The sequence below is a fragment of the Bos indicus x Bos taurus genome, chromosome 23 (genome assembly GCF_003369695.1).
Source record: "Bos indicus x Bos taurus breed Angus x Brahman F1 hybrid chromosome 23, Bos_hybrid_MaternalHap_v2.0, whole genome shotgun sequence".
Classification (NCBI taxonomy): domain Eukaryota; kingdom Metazoa; phylum Chordata; class Mammalia; order Artiodactyla; family Bovidae; genus Bos; species Bos indicus x Bos taurus.
In genome coordinates, this window is record NC_040098.1 from 51,495,803 (window position 1) to 51,517,894 (window position 22,092).

Genomic DNA, 22,092 nt, shown 5'->3' on the forward strand with positions numbered 1-22,092 from the left:
TTTATGATTTTTTCTAATTTTTAGACAAACTGAAAATTAGAGGAAATATTACTTTAAATCTGACCCTGTATTTATTTGATTCTACTCCTCTGTGTGTGTGTGTGTGTGTGTGTGTGTTTAAAGAAAAAGGAGGAAGGGGAGGGGCACGAGGATGAGGAGAAGGATGAGGGTGGATAAAGGGTTCACAGATTAAAAGAGGCTGAAGCATGGAGACAGTTTCAAAGAAAAGGTGTGAGCAGTGTCTTTCTAAGTAGTGTGGAAATAAGTTCGTTTACCAGATGCACCCCCAGTGGAAATGAGCAGCCGTTCACTTTATGATATTACACATCCTAAAACCCAGACCTGTGCTGAGGATTGTCAAACAGGTGAGGAACCGGTGGCTTCTGCTTTCATTTTCTACATTTAACAGCGAACTGGCAGGTGCCTTTCCTGCTGAGCTGGTGGAAAGCTTCTACCAATCTCACCGAAGGGGAACGTTGGACCGAAGCGCCCGGAGCACTTGGGCAGCTGCCAGGGTGCCCAGGCCTGCCCTTGGCCAGGCCTTCCCGCAGCCGGTCAGACACAGCATGCAGAGCTCCGGAGGTGGGGGGGATCCTGCCGGTGCCCCTCGGCACGCTGGAAGAGCCCTGCTTCTCCTTCCACTCGGGAGAAAGCAGTGGACAGGCGGCGCCCAGCAGGCGGGCTGCTAGCCTGTCAGCAAACCTGCGTGGGCACCGCGAGGGCTCACTTCAGCATGATTACAACGGGGGTGCCAGACTGAGCGTCAAGCTGACGCTCCAGGGCGAAGCTGTAAAAGCCCAGCAGTATAAAGGGGCTTGAAACGCTGCTCAGGAGAAGCCTTGGGAAGTAGGGACACGCGGACTCACGCCTGGTAGCCTGGGTTACCAGACACCTTCCGAAGCCGCTGGTTCCTTTGTCACCTTAGCGTTGTGTGACGGGATTTGTTAGTGGGGGGATGGTATGTGTTTCCAACACCATTTCCACAAAGGAATTATTCCATCCCTCCCCCCGACCCCGAGATTCCGCCAGGAGGACATTCACTTCTGGGCAGGTGTGGGACCTGAATGACAAGACCCGCTGAGATATGATGTGGATTCAGAAGCTGCGGTTAGGGATGGGGGGCTAGAGTCACCCCAGGAGTCTGAGAAGGAACGTGAACCCCAGCATGCTGCAGATATCCTGCATCTCTGCATTGGCCCCAGAGATGACCAGAGACGAGCTCCCGTTTCGTCACTGATAGGAACTTGAACTAAAAGTAACCTGAAGAGGTCAGCTAGTCAGATCTCCTCATCTTGTAACTAAGGAGATGGAGGGCCAGAGAACTTTGTCTCAATTCACAGGACACTCTGTGCAAATCAGATTTTGGACTCTGATCTTTTCCCCACCTGAGGGGCACCTCTCAGGTCCCATTGTTAGAAGGCCACACGAGGATTGTGAAGACCAGAAAGAGACGCATTCTGGTTTCAAGGAAAAACCCAAAGCTACCCTGGGTCCACACCCTGCCTGCCAGCCTGGAGCGTTCTGTCTGCTGGGGCCGTGGTCAGGAGGTGCGGAATCTCCGGGTTAAATCACCACATGCGAGTCCTAATGCAATTCTGGTTGCAAGAGTTTTCCACTGGGGGTCCTTCTTGTGAAAATGAGTGGGAAGTTGACGAGTATCCTTTTACACTCACCCATTTTAGCTGTGACTCGTGTCCTGCAAAACAGAACTGGACAACTGCTATCTGCGTTTCTTTTCAGTGTGTAAGGGAAGTTCTCTGACAAGGTCATGCTTTCATCAGACATGAATGCTTGATATTCACTTGAACGTTCAGACGTTCACTGGAAAACAGACTCACTCGTTCCTTTATTTCTCAGAGGCTTTTGCTCCCCATCTCCACTACCGTTCACGCTTTTCCTAAGGCTTGCTCGCCTGCCCAGGAAGACACTGGTAGAGGCCAGGGAAGCAAGTCAGTAGTGGGCTGGAGAGCCATCGGGGCGGGGAAGCTGGGGGGTGGCCACCTCTACACGTGCAGCTGAGACCCTGGGGTACCGCTGAGAAGGGACAGCCTTCAGAGGCTAAGACAGGAAGAGTCAAGCCTTGGCTTTAAACAATTACAATTTGAAGAGATTAAGAAAACCAGATTTATGCACAATGTTTACCAATTCAGGCTACTTCCCTCTTTTGGGGTGGATCACTTTTCCTTCTGCCTGAAAAACTTCCTTTAACATTTCTTATAGCGCAGATCTGCTGGCCATAAATATCTCAGCTTTTGTCTGGCTGAAAAAAGTATTTTGCCTCATTTTTGAAAGGTATTTTCTCTGGATATGGAATTCTCAGTGGACAACTTGTTTTCTGTCAGCACTTTAAAGACATAATTCTCTGGTTCCCTGACTTATGCTGTATGAGACATCATCAGTACTTATCAGCTTCGTCTCCCTCTATGTTTTATTTTTCTGTCCAACTACTTTTAAGATGATCTGCTCAAGATAATCACTGTTTTCCTGTTTTAATCCGATGTTCCTTGGGGTGGTTTCCTCTTTTTTTGTTCTACTTGGGGTTCCTTGAACTTATAGTTTCATCAAATTCATAAAGATTTCCACCATAATTTATTCAATTATTTTTCTATCCTCCCCATTTTATTCTGGGATTCCATTATTTGCATTTTAGACTTCTTGACTTTTCAGTCTTTTCTCTGGGCCTCAGGTTTTAACTGCCCCAACTTCAGTTCACTGTCCTCTGCAGTGTCTAAGCTGCTGTTATTCTCATACAAGTATTTTTCATCTCAGATGTTATAGCAATGTATTTACTTTTTAGCAGCTCTGTTTGTGTCTTCTGAAAATTTTCTCTTCTCTCCTTTTCACGTCATGCTTTCCTCTAATTTCTTGAATGTATAGATCATGTACTAGCCACTTGACAACCCTTGTCTGTCATTTCATCCTCTTTGTCATTTCCAGGTCTATGGCTATAATTGATCTTTTTCAAGGACATGAATTTGAGCAAACTCCGGGAGACAGTGAAGGACAGGGAAGCCTGGTGTGCTGCAGTCCATGGGGCCGCAAAGAGTCGGACATGACTTAGCAACTGAACAATCACAATGGTTGTGAATCATATTCTCCTACTTCTTTGTATCTTATTTTCTTAAGTTTTTTTTTTTTATGTGGACCATTAAAAAAAATCTTTATAGCTCCCTCACCAGGGATTGAGCCCGCACGCCCTGCGTTGGAAGATGAGGTCCTCACCACTGGACCACCGGGGCAGTCCCTTTTTTGTATCTTTGGCCAGACATTGCAAGTTTTATGTTGCTGACTTCCCATTTTGTTACAGTCCTTTAAATGTCGTAGGACCTCGTTCTGGCCCACAGTGACATTACTTGGAACTAGAAGGACCTTTGGAAACGTGCTTCTCGACTTTACTAGGGTGAGTCCAAAGTTAGTCTTTGACCCAGGGATAATCTCACCCCAGTAAGGTCAAGAACCCACCTGCCAATGCAGGAGAGCTGGGTTCCATCCCTGGGTTGGGAAGATCCCCTGGAGGAGGGCATGGCAACCCACTCCAGTACTCTTGCCTGGAGAATCCCACGGACAGAGCAGCCTGGCGGGCTACAGTCCACGGGGTTGCAGAGAGTCGGACACGACTGAGTCCACATCACAGCCATGCCTGTGCATGAGGAGTGCTTTCGTTCTAACTAACAGGAACACGGGTGGTCCCCAGGCCCGGGTGAGCTCTGGGGCTTGTTTGGTCGCCTGCTTTCCAGTAGTTTCCTCCGTTCTTTTAAAAAATATTTATCCACTTGCTTACTTTGGGTGTGCCGGGTCTTCGTCGCTGCGCACGGGCTTTCTCTAGTTGTGGCCAGTGGGGCTCCTCTCCGTTGAGGATCGCGGGCTTCTCATCGCAGTGGCTTCTCTTGTTGCAGCGTAGGTTCTGGGTACGTGGGCTTCAGCAGTTGTATCTCGTGGGCTCCAGAGCTCAGGCTCAGCAGATGTGGGGCACGGGCTTAGCTGCCCCTCTGCCTGTGGGAGCTTCCCAGACCAGGGGTCAAAGCCGTGGCCCCTGCACTGGCCGGCGGGCTTTTAACCACCAGCCAGCAGGGAAGTCCGCTCCTGTTCTCGAGCAGTAGCTTCTGTCCTTTTCCTCGACTTTCACCACAGGGTGGTTGATTTATAACTTTGTGCTGAGCAGCAGTTTCTGCCCTTGTCTGGGCATGTAGTTCAGCCAAGGACCCGAGAGGATGCTCTGTGAAGCCCCTTCCTCTTCCGTTGTCTGCCCTGTCCCTCCCTCAGCCTGACTTGGGCCCTCCGAGTCCTGATGTCTTGCTCCGACACAGAGACCCCCGAACCCTGTGTGGGCTCCACCCCCTCACCCCGCTGCCACTGCGGCCTGGAAACTGCCTCCCAACTGCTGGCTGGGGCATCACACGCTACCTCCCTTTCCCTTTCCTCAGCGGCGGCCACTCATCGCCTGGTGGCCAGGACCTTGAGAATCGTTGTTTCATGCATCTTACTCAGTTTTTTATTTGTTTCACTCAGGAGGGTGAATCTAATTCTTATTGGCCCATCTTGGCTGGAAGTAGAATTCCTCCCTTCATTTCCTTTCGATTAAAATGGTTTTTTTGCCCTTCCACTTGCTAATTATCTCAGAAGTACCTGTCCTGTGTGTTTGCTCTTGTATTCCTTTTAGTTTGGACTTCATTTATGCTCTTCCTTTCTTCTTACCTCTTTCACCTCGTAGTAGCCACGCGTTCCGGGAAACGAACTCACTCAGAAGGACAGTGCAGACAGCAGGGTGCAGTTTATTACAGCGGCGGGCCCAAGGCAGCGTCTCCTCTTCGCCAAGGACCCCGGCCAGTTTCCTTGAAAACCTTATATACCCTAAGTGTACGTGCCCAAACCCACCTCTCCAAATTCCCTGAAACTAGTCTGAACCAAGGGAAAGAAAGATCCAATCAAAGTTAACCCTGATTCACGTGCCTTAAGCCTAGGTGGTTAACAGTGGACAATTATCAATAGGCCTGTGGTCATACCCCAATAAGCATAATAGAATGTATGATTCTATTCGGTTACACAGATAATTAGGGTGTTCCTTTAGGCGATGGAGAGCCCTGGGGCTCTTCCTTCTGGGGGCCTGGTTTTCCAGTTGGTATGTCGTTTCCATAGATACTGGACATAGAGCTCAAAGTCCACAGTCCGGCCCAAGACGGAGTCCTGCTTCAAGATAGAGCCTGTTCTGTTTCCTCCTTCAACCTATTTACAAATCCCGCCCCCCTCAAAAAAAATCTCATTTTATAGTTTTTCTAATTTTAATGTATTTTTCTTTCAGGTCTGTTATATTTTGCTTGTTTTTTTTTTTTTAATTTTTTCAGATATTTTGGAATTTTAGGTTGCAGTTTTCACCCATTTGGATCTGTTGTCTTTTAGCCGTACTTCCATTATCTGCAGAGACATTACTGTAGTTCTTCTTACTTTTATGGATAATTCTATATGGGATTTGATCATGATCTTCTCCTGTTGCTCTTTTTAAAGCAAAACGCCTTTTCCTGTAGTCTTAGGAGTAACAGAAAGGCCAGGGTAGTTCTCAGAGCTGCACGTCTATAGCTCCCCACCACGCTGCTCTCCCAAAGTGAATTTTTAACAGCTTACTTGCTGAGGTCTGCTTCAGTCCAGCTCCCTACCCCATTTTCACCCTGGCCTTCTTGTTCCTTTGCTGCTGTCAGTCCTTATTCCATATTATGGATTCCGAAACGGAGTTTGGTTTGGTTTCTCTGTTTGTTTTGGCCACGTGGTGTAGTGTGTGGGATCTTAGTCCCCGACCAGGGATGGAACCCATGGCCCTGCAGTGGGAGCTCAGAGACTTGACCCCCGGACCCCCAGGGAAGTGCGTGAGCGGGAGTTTTGACTTTTCAGTTTGACAGGGTTAGTTTCTTGGCCTGTTTTTTGGCGGGGGGAGCGGCTAGAGAGGAAGATGATTGACAGAGACTCAGGGCTGTGGTCCCATCGCCACTACCTTCCAAGGGTCCTGGAACCAGTCACTTCTAAAGTCTCAATCTTCATGCTTCAAGCTCACTCTCCGATTACGTCAGAAAGTATTCATCAGGCACCTGCCCCATCCGTGACACTGTGCTGAGAACGCAAACGAGCGAACACACCCCAGCCTTCAAGGAGTTTCCAAGCCGGGGTGGGGCTGGGAGTCGGGGCGGAGAGAAGCTAACACAGCCAAGGCAGATGCTATGGAGACAGTCACGCTGCCTCCCTGGTTTGAAATCAGGCCAGCTTCCACAGAACAGCAACATGCACATCCCCTCAGACCGGAAGGTCTGCTGTGATTCACATATTAATGAGAACCAGGGTTCTTGTAGGAGGATGATGGTCTGGTTTGAACAACAGCTCTTCAAACAGGCACGCTGTTATTAAGGAAAAGGCGGCTGTGTAATTAGCGCGCCCCCTTCATGGAGCTGGGCGCCGCTCACCATCCCCGTCAGCTGGATCTCCTTTGTCTTGATCTGTTTTCCTCTCCCCGCTGGCAATCCTGACAGGTCTCTGGGAGGAGGCAGGACAGCTGGGCTTGCTGCAGATTCTAGCTCCTTCTCTTCGGGGGAGACACCCCACTGTAGTTTTCCGTCCTTCTGCAGAAAAAGCTGCACTGTGCGGTCTGCATTCCTGACGCTCCTCCCGCCTGCAGTTCGCTTCGTGCCCCTTTGTCTGGACGTCCCCCCTGAAAGGCCAGTGGGTGCTGTGTGCTGGCCCGGGGCGAGGGCAGAGGCTGCCCTCCGCCTGGCCCCACCCAGAGCCGCCTCATGGGCAGCACCGCGTGTGCGCCTCGCTTCTGTTCGTAAGAGTGAACTTCTGTCTCCTTGTGTAGAACCCGTCATCCAGCTGTGCAAAGCTTACGTTAGAGATTGTAAAGAGACGTGGGAGGTGTGGGCATCCCTGGGGACAAGTAGCATCTCCTCGGTCCATCTGTGACGTCTCCCTGCAGATCCGGGGGCTCGGAAGGGAGCCCTGAGGCCAGAGGAAGATGGTGTGAGCGAGGCCCACCCCGCGTCAGCCCCACATCGGCCCCGTGGGAGCCCGCCCGCAGCAGGCACAGTGCGAGGCTGCCGAGCAGAGAAGGGGCAGACAGGGGCTGGGAGTCAGGACTGTCACCGCTGCCCCTGAAGTGGGCACAGGCCTCACACCTGCCCCGAGGGCTCCTGCAGACGCAGTTCTGGAAGAACGCCTGGGCTCTGCAGCACCCGGTAGCATTACCAGTGGGTGAGAACTGTCACCTCCTGAACTCAGCACTGTTCAAGGGAAGCCCTGTCCCCCTCTCAGGAGGCATGGCTGGTGCCCAGGGCAGCAAGCAGGAGCTGGCAACTCCTTGGAGACTGAGGAGGGGGCTGTGGACACCCTCTGGACACCCTCCCGAAGTGTGAGCCTGCACCCTGTGAAATGACTGGGGTCTGGAGAGAAAACCGCAGATTCCGGTTAATGTGGCTGCAAGTCTGTCCCCAGGCAGTGGGGTCTCAGGCTGCTAGCTTCCCTCCCAGGTCGTCCTGATGACCCAGCACAGGGACCAGACCCTGCTCCGCCCCGGGGACCTTGGGAAAGGCCGACTCTGACTCAGGCCGTCAGAGGTGGGGCTGGAAGTCAGACCTTTCTAGCCAGCGCCCAGGGATGTGCTGCTGAGCCGCTGGCCTGGGACGGGCAAGCATGTGGGGCGATGTCGGTGGGCTTGAGGTCTAGCTCCAGAGGGACCGGGGTAAAAGTTTTCCTTGCGGCATCAGACGTGAACACAGGGTGAAACAAGGGGCCGCGGAGCCTCTAATGCCCGAGCGGCGTTCCCACAGCCCCCAGCCTGGAGGGTCCGTAGTCTACCGTTTTCGCTGCCAGCCCACGAAGCCTGTCCGAAATGATGCTTTCCTGGGCTTCCTTGGCTATCCAGTGGTTAAGACTCTGTGCTCCCAATGCAGGGGACACCGGTTCAAGCCCTCGTCAAGGAACTAAGACCCTGCATGCTGCCTGGTACAGCCTTTTTTTTTTTAAAGTTCTATTTAATATAAAAATTTTTTTAAAATAATGCTTTTCTTCCCTTTCTTCACTGACTGAACAGATGCTCATTAAGTGCCTCCACGGAAAGAGGCTGGGTGCCGAGTGTGGGAAAACGTCGTTGGCCGTCAACGCCTTTTTGCTAAGCCAGGTTGGCAGGGACTCCTGCCTGTGGAGATGCCCGTGGAGGTGCCCTGCTGCCAGGCCCTTCGCCCTGGCTGCCCTGCCCGGGTTAGAGACGGCTGAGGACTAAAAATGCTCCAGGGGCCCGGGCATCATCCTTGTCCAGCCCAGCTGTCAGGACAAGGACGCCGGGCAGGCAGAGGTGGGGATGGGGCAGGCAGCCCGCCCCACACACAGCGGGGCCCGCTCGGGACCTCAGATCCGCTTCTCCCTGGAAGCCCTCAGCTTCGGGCTGATGAGGTGAAAAGGCAGTTCAGATGCTCTGCGGCTTCTGAAGCAAGCTCTGTCTTGCTTCATCTCCTGTCTGGAACAGCTGATCCTTTCTCATTTGGCAGCTTTGTAACCATTTCACTTTTGCCATTAAATTGCTTTTAAAAAAGAAAAGTCCGTTCTTTCCATGGGAAAAGGATTTTGGAAAATATTTTATTTTCTAGCGCTTTTCTTGAAATCCTCCATTCACACCCTCCTGCTCAGATAACTAGGGATATTTTTCTTTGACAGTACACCAAAAACTTAATAATTGGTAGTTCTTCAAAGGTTGTTTCAGATGTAGAATCTAAGATTATCTGCAAAAGTGTTTTATGCTCTATTAAAGCGCCAGATGGGCTTCCCAGGTGGCACTGGTGGGAAGAACCTGCCTGCCAATGCAGGCGACAGATGCAGGTTCGATTCTTGGGTCGGGAGGATCCCCTTGAGGTGGGAATGGCCACCCACTCTGGTATTCTTGCCTGGGAAACCCCATGGACAGAGGAGCCTGGGGGGCTACAGTCCACAGGGTCGCAGAGTCGGACACGACTGGAATGACGTAGCACAGCACCGAGGGCCAGGCAGTAAATGTTTTCCCCTTTGCAGGCCGTGCAGTTTCTGTCACAGCCGCTCAGCTCTGCCAGGCTGTCACAGAAGCAGCAAAAGACTTAAACAAGTGTGACTGTGTCAAAAATTTACAGAACCTTTTTTGTAATAAACTTCTTGTAAGTAACTGCTGACTTTTCCTCCATTACATTAAAATCCGCTGGTCTGTCCTGCACTTGGAATGAATGATTTTGACCATGCAAGTGCCCTGGAGGGGTTTTAGGGACCTCCCGGGGCTCACTAGACCACACTTGGAGAACTGCGGCTCTCATATTCTTGTTATACAAGGTAATAAGCCTCTGAATAGGAAAGCTACCTTCAGCTGGAGCTTCTGTTTCTTGCAGCCAAAAGCATCTTAGCTGATGGACTCCCGGGTGGTTTCTCAAGTCAGAAATCAACACCAGCTTCTGTCTCGGGCCCTGGGAAGTTGCGAACTGGCCACATTCCCTCCACCAGTTTATGTGCTGGCAGGAGAGGAGAAACAGCAGACGCATGTCCAGACCTGAGAGCCCCTGAGAGGCCCCAGCAACCTCGCTGGGCCCCAGAACATTGTAAGAGAGATTCAGGAAGCGTCAGTGTCTGTCCTGGGAGGGGCACGGTCAGCGGGGAGAGGGCCAGGGGAACCAAAGTGACATTGTATAGACAGCAGGTATGCTAGCGGGCATCCTAGAGAAACATCCTAGAGAAACAGAACCAATAAGGAGATTGGTCACCAGGAACTGGGAGCCGGGGAAGCCCCACCACCCTCCTCCGCAAGCTCCAGGAGCAGGGGAGCCGCTGAGGTGGCTGCAGTCTGAGCCCTGAGGCCTGAGAATCTGGAGAGTGGGTGGTGCGAGTCCCAGACTGAGGGCGGAAGACTGAGGCTCCAGCTCAAACAGTCGGGCAAAGACAGCAGGTTCTCCCTCCATCTTTCTGTTCTACTCAGGCCTCGATGCATCAGGGGATGCCCAGCACACTGGGAAAAGCAACCTGCTTCACTGGGTTTGCTGATTCAAGTGCCAACCTCACCCAGGATCACCACTACAGACCCTCCTGGAACCACAGCTACCAACCATCTGGGCCCGCCATGGTCCAGTCAAGGGGACCCATACAGCACACACACCCAGAGAACCATCTCAACGGGGCCAGGCAGGGTGAGTCAGCACCAACTCTCTCCTGGGAAACGACAGGGGGTGCGGGTATCGAGAGGTGTGAGCTCCGGTGGATGACGGTAAAGGGGGTGAGAGCCCCTCTTTCGGATGCTCTGGTATCACATCCACCGCCTGTAACTTAGAACCAGCCTCGGGGAGGAGAGGGGAGGGTGAAACCCCGAGTTGACAGATGGGCTTCTGAATTGACAGAGATGAACCCACACCAAGTTGAGGTGGTTGTTCCAGCCAACAGAATAGGGGGCGCTTGACATAGAATTTAAGGTTGATTTTTAGACAACTTAGGACATTTAAAAATTTTTAATAAATGTACATTTTAAATTTATGTGCTAAAAATTCATCTTCTCTAACAATGGACAAATTCAAAAATTTTGCCACCCTGAAGAAAAAGGATGTATCGTGATCATTTTACTTCTATTTCCTAATTATCACTGAGGATAAGTATCATTTGTATGTTATTGGGAGCATTATTTTCGACTCCACCACAGTGCTTTTCAATGATGTGCAATTAACGTTCACAAAATAGAGCACTGCAGGGTCTGAGGAGGAGCCCTCGGCACAGACACGGGTGCCGCTGTTTTTACCCTGAAACTGAGATTCAGTTTGTCCAGCACTAAACAGATCCACCTGAGGAAGGAACTCCTCTCGTTCAAGTGGCCCTCCTGCCTTTCCATGAGTGTGTGCTGCTCACACGGACACTGCACTCTGCTCTCACGCACACACCCTCCTGCCTTTCCAGAGTGTGTGCTGCTCACACGGACACTGCACTCTGCTCTCATGCACACACCCTCCTGCCTTTCCATGAGTGTGTGCTGCTCACACGGACACTGCATTCTGCTCTCACGCGCACACCCTCCTGCCTTTCCACGAGTGTGTGCTGCTCACATGGACACTGCACTCTGCTCTCACGCGCACACCCTCCTGCCTTTCCACGAGTGTGTGCTGCTCACATGGACACTGCACTCTGCTCTCACACGCACACCCTCCTGCCTTTCCACGAGTGTGTGCTGCTCACATGGACACTGCATTCTGCTCTCACGTGCACACCCTCCTCATCCCATCAGCGGCTGCTGGAGCCAAGGCCTAGGCGTCAGGCTGACTGTGCTCAACCGGCACATCTTAGGATCTAGATGCCACACAGGCCGAGGCTCGTAGTTCTCCATGTTCTATCTCTTTTCTGTTAAACAGCTTCAGTTTGCACGCCTGCGGGGGTCATCAGCGTTTATAAGTCACTTATATTAAAAACCAGATGGAACACGGGATAAAGAAGGCTGCCTCAAATCTCACCATGCTAAAGCAAAAGCATCTTCCTCTTTTTTCTTTTAATGAGAGTCTGATCCTTCCTCAATAACACAGACTTAGATACGATGGTGCTGGGTCATTCCCTAAGCTCCTGCCCTGGAGCACGGCATCCGTCTGCTACAAACATGATAAATCATGTAAACAAAGGCATTGCGGATTTGCATGATCCTTGGCTGTTGTAGATTCAGATATCATCACATCTCTTTCTCCTGTTTTCACTTCTTGATTCGTGTATTTATCGGTGAATATTTACAGTGCTGGGCAGTGGGGTTCACATATTAATAAGACAGACACGGTGCTGCCCTTACGAACCTCACAGTCCAGGAGGAGAGGCAGATGCACGTGCATTTACCCTTCTGAGCCAGGCACTCATCTCTGCATGAGCATCAAAACAGAGGATACTTGCTTTTTAAAATGCTCCATGAGTTACGTGGCCAGCTGTGCGGCAGTTCCGCGTGTGTTCGGTTGATGGAGTTGTTTCCTCGAGGCGATACAAGCAGAACTCCAGGAAGACTGGGAGACTCGCCCTCCACTTTCGGGCTGTCTCCAGACACCACGCCCCACTCTGCCTGCTGCAGGACGGCCAGCGGATACAAACGCTCTTTTGAAAGAAGAAAACAATTAAGCATTGAAAATGCAAGGACAAGAAAGCCCACGATAAAAATAGAACTCCCCAGCCCGCTCTGTGAGCTGCATTTCTCACGGCTGGGTTTGAAGGCAGAGTTCTCACCAGAGTGCATCCTGTCTGGACTCTTCCTCCTTAATAAGGAGGAAGTCACCAAAACAGTAAGAAACCACCCCTCTTCCTAGGGTGTCACTCTAGGCCCGTTACGAGGAATCTGTTTCATGTCTCACTGTTTTTTAGCTGCTTGTCGTGCCCAACGCTATTGCTCCCCCACGGATTGCAGCCCGCCAGGCTCCTCTGTCCATGGGATTTTGCAGGCAAGAATACTGGACTGGGTGGCCATTCTGTTCTCCAGGGGATCTTCCCGACCCAGGGAGTGAACCCACGCCTCCTGTGCAAAAGGCATCTCCCGAATTGCAAGCGGATTCTATATCACTGAGCCACCAGGGAAGCCCCAGAACTAATCATTGGTCCTTAAAGTAACTTATTTATAAACCTACAAGTTGAAAGAATAGCAGCCAACATGTCGTCCTCAAATTTCAACAGCCATTAACATTTTGCCCACTGTGTAGCCTTGGCTTGTGTGTGTGTGTGTGTGTGTGTGTGTGTGCGCGCGCGTGTGTGTGTGCGCGCGCGCGCTTTGGGTGAATTATTTGAATGTAGACCACGGACGTCACAACGCTGAGTCAGAGCACAGCTTCTGAGGACAAAGACAGCCTCTCCCCGGGCCGCAAAGCTGCTCCCACACCCAGGAAGCATGTCGTTAATGCACAGGACCCCCTAGCATCCCGCTGCATCACCCAGGGGTTGTGCGCCAGCTGGACCTGGTGCCAGTTTGGCTGTCGGGCACCGAGCCCTGCCCCTGCTCCGCCCCTTGCTGTCCAGGATGAAAAGCCTGACTTGGGGAGGACACCGTCAAGAGAAGCGCCAGGCACCTTCTCCCAGCAGCTCAGACCCCTGATGCGGGCACCTTCTCACAGAGGCCACGGCCCTGAGCCTGCGGACCACCCAGGGCCAGGCTGACGCCTGCCCATCCCGCCCGGGGCCCAGCTGCAGCTGTGGGTGTTTCCAACGGCTGGAGAAGATGTCAATCGAGCATCATGGGACTGGACCCAGGCATTCCGACTCATTCCTGCACAAGATGCTGCCACGAAAAATGGCTCCCAGCAGCAACGTGCGGGAACTTGCCTTCATTAATATTTATGTCAGAAGAGAGCTGCTCGTAACAGCAAATGCACTTCAGCTTCTCAGAAAAGCGCAGGAGATGCTCTGGAGGCAGCGAGATCAAACCACTGCAGGTGGGGAGGAGGGTCTGCTCTGGCTCCTGCCCCTCGCCCAAGCCCTCCTCCCCAAGCCTGCCTCGGGGTCAGGGCAGGGCTCAGACTCCTGAGGTCCCCGCAGCCGCCCGCAGGGACCACCATGGGGCAGATGATGACGAAGACAGAGCCCCAGGTTGGCCGGGCCCCATGGCACAGGCGCTCGCTGGCCCCAGACCCTGTCGCAGTCACGAGAAGGTCAGGGTAGGACGGGCTTTGCAGAGCCTCTGCCCGTGGGGAAGAGGGCCTGGGGTCAAGGGCACAGGCTCCTGGATTAGGGGTTCTCAGGCTGCAGCACCTTGAAGGGAGCCTGCCGTGAAGACAGAGCCTGCGGGAAAGGGAGAACAAACAGAAACGGACTCACTGCTCTGACCGGCGAGAGGCTCAGTGAACCTGGTCCTTCAGTGAGCACAAACATCTCGCTGGAAATGTAATCCCAGCGGCAAGCTCTGGGCATTCTGTTTTCGCTACATTAACGCGCTGACAAAGGGCCGCAGCGTCGCTGATGCAGGAAAAGAGGGAAAGAGTGGACCCTGGACGGACCACCCCCCTCTTTAAGGCAGACAGCCCTGTGGGCCGTGTGATGGTTTCCTAGGAAACAGCATGGATGTGGAGCTCCAGGAAACGTGCAGGCAGGCGGCATGAGATGCAGCAGCTGATTTCTTTTGCTGGTGCTGTGTGATTCTCGGCCGTCTTCCTGCCCCCTCTGCAGTGGTTCCCTTGTGTCCGAAGGGGAGATCTGATCTACCGCACATGTGTGTGCATGCGTGTGTGTAAGCGCCTTGGCTGGCTGGAGGACATGGGGGGCTCAGTGCGGATTTTATCCTCCTGCTACGCCCACTCAGCAGGCATCACTGAATAACTGGGTGCAGGTCTGATAGAGCAGCAGCTTAGGTGATGAACGTGAAGAGGGGCCTGTGCACTGGGGCCTGCCCTCTCCACCGCGGGGGACCTTGGGCCGCCACATGCAGGAGTGTGACTAACCTGATGGATGACTTCAAGCCAGCGGCCAGACGGATGGTGAATCCTTCACTGGCCCTGGGAAAGCTGCCCGGGACATGGAGCCCCAGGGAGGCTGGTCCTAGACAAAATGCACTCACCCAGCCCTCGCATCTGTGCTTAATAATAAATGCTTTGTTTTAATCAAATTTTGGGGGTTTACATAGCACAAGATGGCAAAATAATCACTCTATTAGGGCTTTCTTCCCAAGATGACCATATTCCCCACAATATCCTCACCCACATCCTGCTCCCCACTCCGAGAACTGAGGAGAAGCCTGGTGGTTTCAGCTTCAGAGTAAATGCTCAACATGTTCCCTGAATAAGGCTTCCCCCATGGCTCAGCGATAAAGAATCCACCTGCAGTGCAGGAGACGCCTCTTGACAAGAGACACAGGTTTAATCCCTGGGTCGGGAAGATCCCCTAGCGAAGGAAATGGCGACCCATTTCAGTATTCTTGCCTGGAAAATCCCGTGGACAGAGGAGCCTGGTAGGCTACAGTCCATGGCATTGCAAAGAGTCAGATACAACTGAGCGACCTACCTACCGACCTACCCCTGAATTCAAGAGGGCGGACTACAAGGTTTGGGGGTTCTGGATCCACACAGAAGACTGCCTTAATTCGGCACAAGCTTGAGGGGGTCCCTGATCCACCCTCAGTCTCAGTAATTCACCAGAAGGACTCAGAGAACTCACTACAAGCTGTTATACTCTGCTTATGGTCTATTGCAGGGAAAGGGCGTGGGTTAAAATCAGGCAAGGGAGGAGCAGCTCAGGGAGGCGTCCAGGAGGCCCCAATAGAGGACTGAGTCGTCCTCTCCCCGTGGGGACACAGTCACGCTGACCCCCGCATCGACGTGTGACGGCATGCACGCAGCGCTGCCAGTGGAGACGACGCTCCAAGTTCTTCCTGTGGCCTGGCCACCCGCCGCCCACACACAGCCTCTAGTGCCAGCTCCTTCTGGACGCCCAGGCCTTGGGCCTCCGGTTCCTGGGAGATCACTCCTGGCGCCTCGTGACCCAGAGCCCCAGCCACAAACCCCGCTAGAGACGGCTGGTGCTCCAAGTCAGACTGGCGGCACCTGACACCGGCTCTCCCTGCAGCTACCACCCCGGCCACCTGCTCCCTCGGTCCTTCTGTGAGCAGACTGTACCACCGTCCTCAAGACAAACAGGTCTTGAGCCAGCCCTTCTCTGCGCGGCTGTGGTGCCCACACGTCCACTGAGTCCATGGACCCTGGAGGCCACCCCAAGGAGGGCCACTTGCCAACTCCAGCCCCTCCCAATCCCAAAATGAGTTCTTCTTGTGGCAGAGAAGGGCCCCGTGTCAATGCACCTCTCAGATCCCAAGACCGGCTTCCACAAGGCTGTGCCCCATACAGGCACCCCTTTAACAGCCCAGTCTTCACTGCCCGTCTGCCTGACCTCAGGGCCAGGCCATTGCCCACAACCTATGAGTCATTGAAAGCCCAAACACAGAAGCAAATAGCTTGCATTCCAGTCCACTGAGCTGACTGCTTTCTACCTCCTTCAATAAGGGTGGCTGCTCTCCAGGCAGTATGCCAGCCGCAAACCGGGCCGCTCTCCTGGTCAATAGAGCAGTTTCTGCAGCAAAACCCAGGCAGCTGCAGGGCCCAGGGGCTCCTCAAATGTTCCAGAACTGGTCCACCTCCAGAAGACTGAAGGCCCTCAAGGTGGGGGGACCGGCAGGGGCTCCCGTAGGACCCCCGACTTCAGAGAGCGCCACAGGAAGACCTTCATTCTGATCCCATTGGTGTCTGCTTTATTTATCCACTAACAACTGCTCCCAGATTTGAACCCCACTGGACTTACCCCGGAGCCTCATGGATCTTGGCTATCTGCGCCTTTGCCTTGACTATCCCCCTCGGTGGCATCCCTGTGCCAGCTCAGGGCAGCCTGAACGCAAGCTTGGCTCAGTTCAAGCTCCATCCTAACATGCTGCCTTCACTTCACTCATTACAGACAGCCACCACCCAGGGACCGCCCAGGGACAGACAGTCGCCTGTTACTCTGCATTTTCTTAGGCATCCAGGGAGCGGGCTCCTCGGGAGCTGGGGCCATCATTTCAAAATTCTTGGTGACTTTGACCTCCAATAGCTAACAGCAGCATGGCTCCAGTTCCACGCCCTAGCTGACCTGTGGCCCCCTAGGAACCACAGGTTCATCACCCGCACCCGGTCACCTCCTCTTACATTTCTGTGAGTCGGGGCACTCGAGCAAATGCCACTGCTGGCACCAACCGTGAAGCCTCTGGGCCAACCGTGAGGTCAGAGGCAATGGTCTCCAGGACTAGTCTTACTTCTGATACCAACTGCAAGGGCAGAGGTCCCTAAGACGGTTCTTAGGCTGGACGGTTCACTGGGAGGACTTGCAGGACTGGCTGAATGCTGTTGCACTCACAGTTCTGTTTGTTTACAGGGAAAGGATGCAGACTGAAATCAGCCAAGGGGAGAGGGCCAAGGGCCGAGCTGGAGAAGGACCTGGCGCCGTCTCTGTGGTCGTCCCATGGGGTCGGGACATGCATCCACGCGTGACGACGGGCACAGAGAACGGCCGGCCCGGGCGCTCACCTGAGAGTCCTGCGCTCAGAGCGCCTCTTGGGCACATTTGAGGATGGCCCTGCCCACACACCCGACCCCGTCATACCCTCACCACATGCTGCAGGTCTCCTTTCGCACTAAGTTCAATCACTTGCCCTCAGGGAGACCCTGGGGGGGAGGCTGGAAGCGGGCCTGGAGCAGCTGGGGCAGGAAACTCAGACAGCCTAGGATCTGGGACGTGGGGCCAGGTTTGGGCCATACGACCTCTTGGTTCTACAAGGGTTCCCCTCGGCAGGGTGTGGCCAACACAGGGAAGACCAGGCCTGCACGTGGAACAGACTTGTCACTCCCGGTCTTATTTACTGGCCCTTATCTAATCTTTAACCAAACGGCCTTCTTTTATCATCAGGACACTGTTAACCTCTGATTTCGGTTCCCAGGCACTAGACGACCGGAAAGCTCTCTGTGGCCGTCTTTATGGAACTCAAGCACACTACAGCTACGAGCCGACGTGCAGAATCAGGCCGCAGGAACAGGCTTCGACCTTCCTTCTTTGCCAGGTTCTTAAGAAGCTTTGGAACAAGAGACTAAGGGATCTGCGGACTTGTCTGGTGGTCCAGCGGCTAAGACTGCAGGCTCCCAGTGCAGGGGGCCCAGGTTCGGTCCCTAGTCAGGGAAGCAAATCCCACAGGCCACGACCAAGAGTTCCCATGCTGCAGCTAAGACCTGGTGCAGCACCAAATAAAATGATTTTAAGGGAGAGACTAAGGGCTCTGGGGGCTCTCAGGTGAACACCTGTGTCTGGAGCCACTCAGCCGAGGGCCAGAAGCCCACACCTTCCACACACTCTGCTTCAGGACGCGACCAGCACAGAGGACAATCTCACCAGACATTCACGTCATCACCAGAGACTCCAGGGACTCAGCAAACGGCCCTCCACAGCTGGCCGGCACTGGGCGTGGTCCCGGCTGACCACAGGGGCCCTGGAGCAGAGGTCAGGAGTAACGAGCGTGTGGGCGTTCTCATACATGTCTGCACCACCGCGGAAGCACTTCCTGCAAACTGAGAGATCATCGCATCGCCACTGCCCTTCTGACTCTGCCCTTGAAATAGGCCTCAGGCCCGATATCTCAGAGTCTTCTCAACAGCTCCCTTCCTGTGTTTTCCTCCCTAATTTACCTAGAATATTTGTTAAAATAACATTCCTGAGCACCCCTCTGGTGAAAGCCCCAGTCTCTAAGACCCTCTAACAGCATCGGTTTAGGAACTTGCTCAGCAGATGACAACAGGGCCAACAAGAAACTGGAAGTCCACCCAGCCCTGAAAACCAATCAACCCATGTCAACCTCACACTGACCGTAATTCGTCCCTCGGAGCGTCTGACCACAGACTGGATCCGTATGAAACAGCAGGAGTGACGGCCAGGTCTTCACAGCTGCCCATGTCTTACCAAACATCGGCCGGCTCCCTGCACGGGCCGCAGGCTGAAACAAGTGCTCAGGTGAAGACTGTACCCTTGATGGTTCAGGCTGCCGGGCTGCTAACGTCAGAGAACACTTTCCTGCCGCAGCCAGCTGATTTTACACTGGCTTGCTCTCCCTGCCTTGCTCCCTGGAGTGGTCCCAGCTCTGGCCGCTGCCCCCAGAGGTGACCGTCCATCCGCTGAGATGCTGACGCCCAGCCCTGCCTGGGGGCCCAGCCTCCCGAGCAACCGCAGCTGTGCCCCTCTCCTCTTCCTCCAGGGCCCCTCCCAGCTTCCCAGCCTGTCTCCCTGACATGGCTCCGCAGACGCTGCTGGAGGAGCAGGGTGGCAGCTGCGGGCCTGTCTGCGGCTCCCTGCCTGTCTGCCCACACTGCCACTGTTCCAAGGACAGGAGAGGAGGGAAGGGCCATCGTGCTGACACCTAGGATGTCAGACCATCACGTGCTTCTTTCTCTGTCTCCAGTTTTGGGAAGTCATCAGCGATGAGCATGGCATCGACCCCACTGGCAGTTACCATGGAGACAGTGACTTGCAGCTGGAGAGAATCAACGTGTACTACAACGAAGCTGCTGGTGAGGACTGCCTCGTGCTCGGCCCCCTCTCCTGTGTTCCGTTCTCTGGCAGCCCCAGTGTAGCAGGAACACACACACACACGACAAAGAAATGTTCCCTGCATGCGTTTAAAGTCAGCTGCTCAGAAATACCCTCAGAGTCCCTGAAGTTCCCTGCATTCGGGTCATGACCGGGCAGGCCCTCACCTCCCTTTGTAGAGCAGAAACCTCCTCTAATCTGCTCTTTGCGTCTTGCTGGAATTTTCTGGGATGAGCTCTGCCCAGAGAGGCGTGGAGAGCAGGGCGTTGTCTGATTGCTCTGCGAGCGCCAGGTCTGAGTCCTGCTGTGTCCCCGCAGGTAACAAGTATGTGCCTCGGGCCATCCTGGTGGACCTGGAGCCGGGCACCATGGACTCCGTCAGGTCTGAACCCTTCGGCCAGATCTTCAGGCCCGACAACTTCGTGTTTGGTATGTAGGGGTGATGCGTGGGCCCTGGCTCAGTGGGTCCCCTTCCTCCTGACCCCATGGGGGTCACTGCTGAGTGCCTGGGGGAGGCTGTGTGTCCACAGAGGCCTCGAGTCCCGGCCTCACTGTACCTGGTCCATGGGCTGTCAGCCCTCTGGCCCCTGTCCACACAACTCAAAGGCCAGGGTCAGCCTGCAGAGGCTGCCGCAGCCCTCCCACTGCAGGGCAGAACAAAGAGTGAAGGAAAGCTTCCAGCAGCAGTTCACAGGCCACCGGTCATTTCGGAGGATCCGTGACAACAGGCAAGCCCTTCATGAAGGCGAGGCCAAAGGCGCAGGTTGTGAGCAGAAGCTGAGCCGGCCCTCTGACCACGGGCGCCTCTAGCCTTCCACCTGCTTCAGCTGATTTAAGGGTTTTAAGTACTGAACAAAGGCCTGAGCACACTGGCGGTGAGCACGGGGCCCTTCCTGCAGGAGCAGGTCCGGGCTCAGGCAGTCGTGTAACGCCGTCCCCTGGAGTCCCAGCTCCAGGAGCAGCGAGGCAGGGAGGACGCGGTGCCTCTCCACAAAGACACAGCCTCACGTGAGGCAGCAGAGCGAGGCGGCCGCCAGGAGGCTGACGCGGCCGGAGCACAGGCTCGTTACAGCTCCCGACCAGAGCCATCGGCCCAGGGTCCCCCGCACCCGAACAGGAAAGGGCCCGGCGTCCTGGGCCCTGGGTCCAGGGAGAGCGTGGACGTGTTTGTCTAGTGAAGCGCACTCCTGGGCAGCGTGAAAATGGCAAGGTCCGACGAGCATGAGGAGCAGGGCCCAGCTCAGGGGCCGAACCAGGACCCCGGGCTCCGCCGCTCATGCCATCCGGCGGGGGGTCCTAATGAGCATCCCTGCAGCTGACACCGTCCCTCAGGCCCCCTCACACGCCCCTCTGGAAGGATGACCAGCCAAGGACACGCTGGGGACTTAAGAACCCAGCTTCCCAGACTCAGCCTCCCTGATAGCTCAGTTGGTAAAGAATCTGCCTGCAATGCAGGAGTCCCTGGTTCCATTTCTGGGCCGGGAAGATCCACTGCAGAAGGGATGGGCTACCCATTCCACTATTCTTGGGCTTCCCTTGTGGCTCAGCTGGTAAAGAATCCACCTGCAATGTGGGAGACCTGGGTTCGATCCCTGGGTCAGGAAGATCCCCTGAAGAAGGCAAAGGCTACCCACTCCAGTATTCTGGCCTAGAGAATTCCATGGACTCTATAGTCCATGCGGTCGCAAAAGTTGGACATGACTGAGCCACTTAGCCTGACTCGGGGCGGGGGAAGCCCCGGTGAGGGGCTCTCAGACCCCGGGCGGAACTCAGCTTCCTTCCTTCCCCGCTCAGGCCCCACTGCCTGGGATCAGCCCCCAACAAACTTCCACTCAAATCCTCGTTGCAGGCCCAGAAACAAATCCAGTCTCCTACAGTCAGTTAGTCTCCAACAAAAGAGGAAAGAATATACGACGGAGTCAGGACAGTCTCTTCAGCAGGTGGTTCTGGGAAAGCTTGGCTGCTGCTGCTAAGCTGCTTCAGTCACGTCTGACTGTGTGCGACCCCACAGACGGCAGCCCACCAGGCTCCCCCGTCCCTGGGATTCTCCAGGCAAGAACACTGGAGTGGGTTGCCATTGCCTTCTCCAATGCATGAAGGTGAAAACTGAAAGTGAAGTTGCTCACTCATGTCCGACTCTTAGCGACCCCATGGACTGCAGCCCACCAGGCTCCTCTGTCCATGGGATTTTCCAGGCAAGAGTACTGGAGTGGGGTGCCATTGCCTTCTCCAGGGAAAGCTTGGCAACTGTGTAAATCAATGAAGTCAGCACAAGCCCTCACATCACTCACCAGGTAAACTCAAAACGGCTTAAAGGCTCAAATGTGAGACACAACACCATAAAACTCCTAGACGAGAACACAGGCAAAACATTCTCTGATGTAAATCGTAGAAATATTTTCTTAGGTCTCCCAAGGCAATAGAAATGAAAGCAAAAACAGACAAATAGGACCTAATCAAGCTTAAAAGCTTTTTCACAGCAAAGGAACCCATAAACAAAATGAAAAGACAATCTACAGACTGGAAGAAAATATATGCAAATAATATAATTGACAAGGGGTTAATTTCCAAAATATATAATCTCTCTTATAGCTCAACATCAAAAAAACAAACAGCAAAAAATACAACTCAATCAAAAAATGGGCAGAAAATCTAAAGAGACATTTCTCCAAAGAAGGTATACAGATGGCCAACAGGCACAGGAAAAGATGCTTAACATCATTAATTACTAGAAAAATGCAAGAGGTATCACCTCTCACCGGTCAGAATGGCATCATCAAAAAGTCTACAAATAGTAAATGCCGGAGAGGCTGTGGAGAAAAGGGAAATCCTGTACCGGGCTGATGGGAATGTAAATTGGTGCAGCCGCTACAGAAAACAGCTCGCTATACACCTGAAGTGATGCTGTAAATCACTGACACTTCAATAAATAAACTAAATATTTTAAAAGAGCATATTATAATTAAACACTAACACAATCCTCACCTCAGGCCCGGGGGACTGACCTCAGACCCAAGGGGAGGCCGA

The 22,092-nt window shown here is 53.6% G+C and overlaps 1 long non-coding RNA gene across 1 annotated transcript; it reads right to left on the reverse strand.

The window, feature by feature from the left end:
• Window positions 1-11,479: 11,479 nt before the first annotated feature.
• On the reverse strand, window positions 11,480-18,931 carry LOC113881330. The gene is made up of 2 exons (XR_003508001.1): window positions 18,349-18,931; window positions 11,480-12,090 (listed from the first exon to the last, which is right to left on the reverse strand). It is a non-coding gene; the product is annotated as an uncharacterized LOC113881330 (long non-coding RNA).
• Window positions 18,932-22,092: the final 3,161 nt, after the last annotated feature.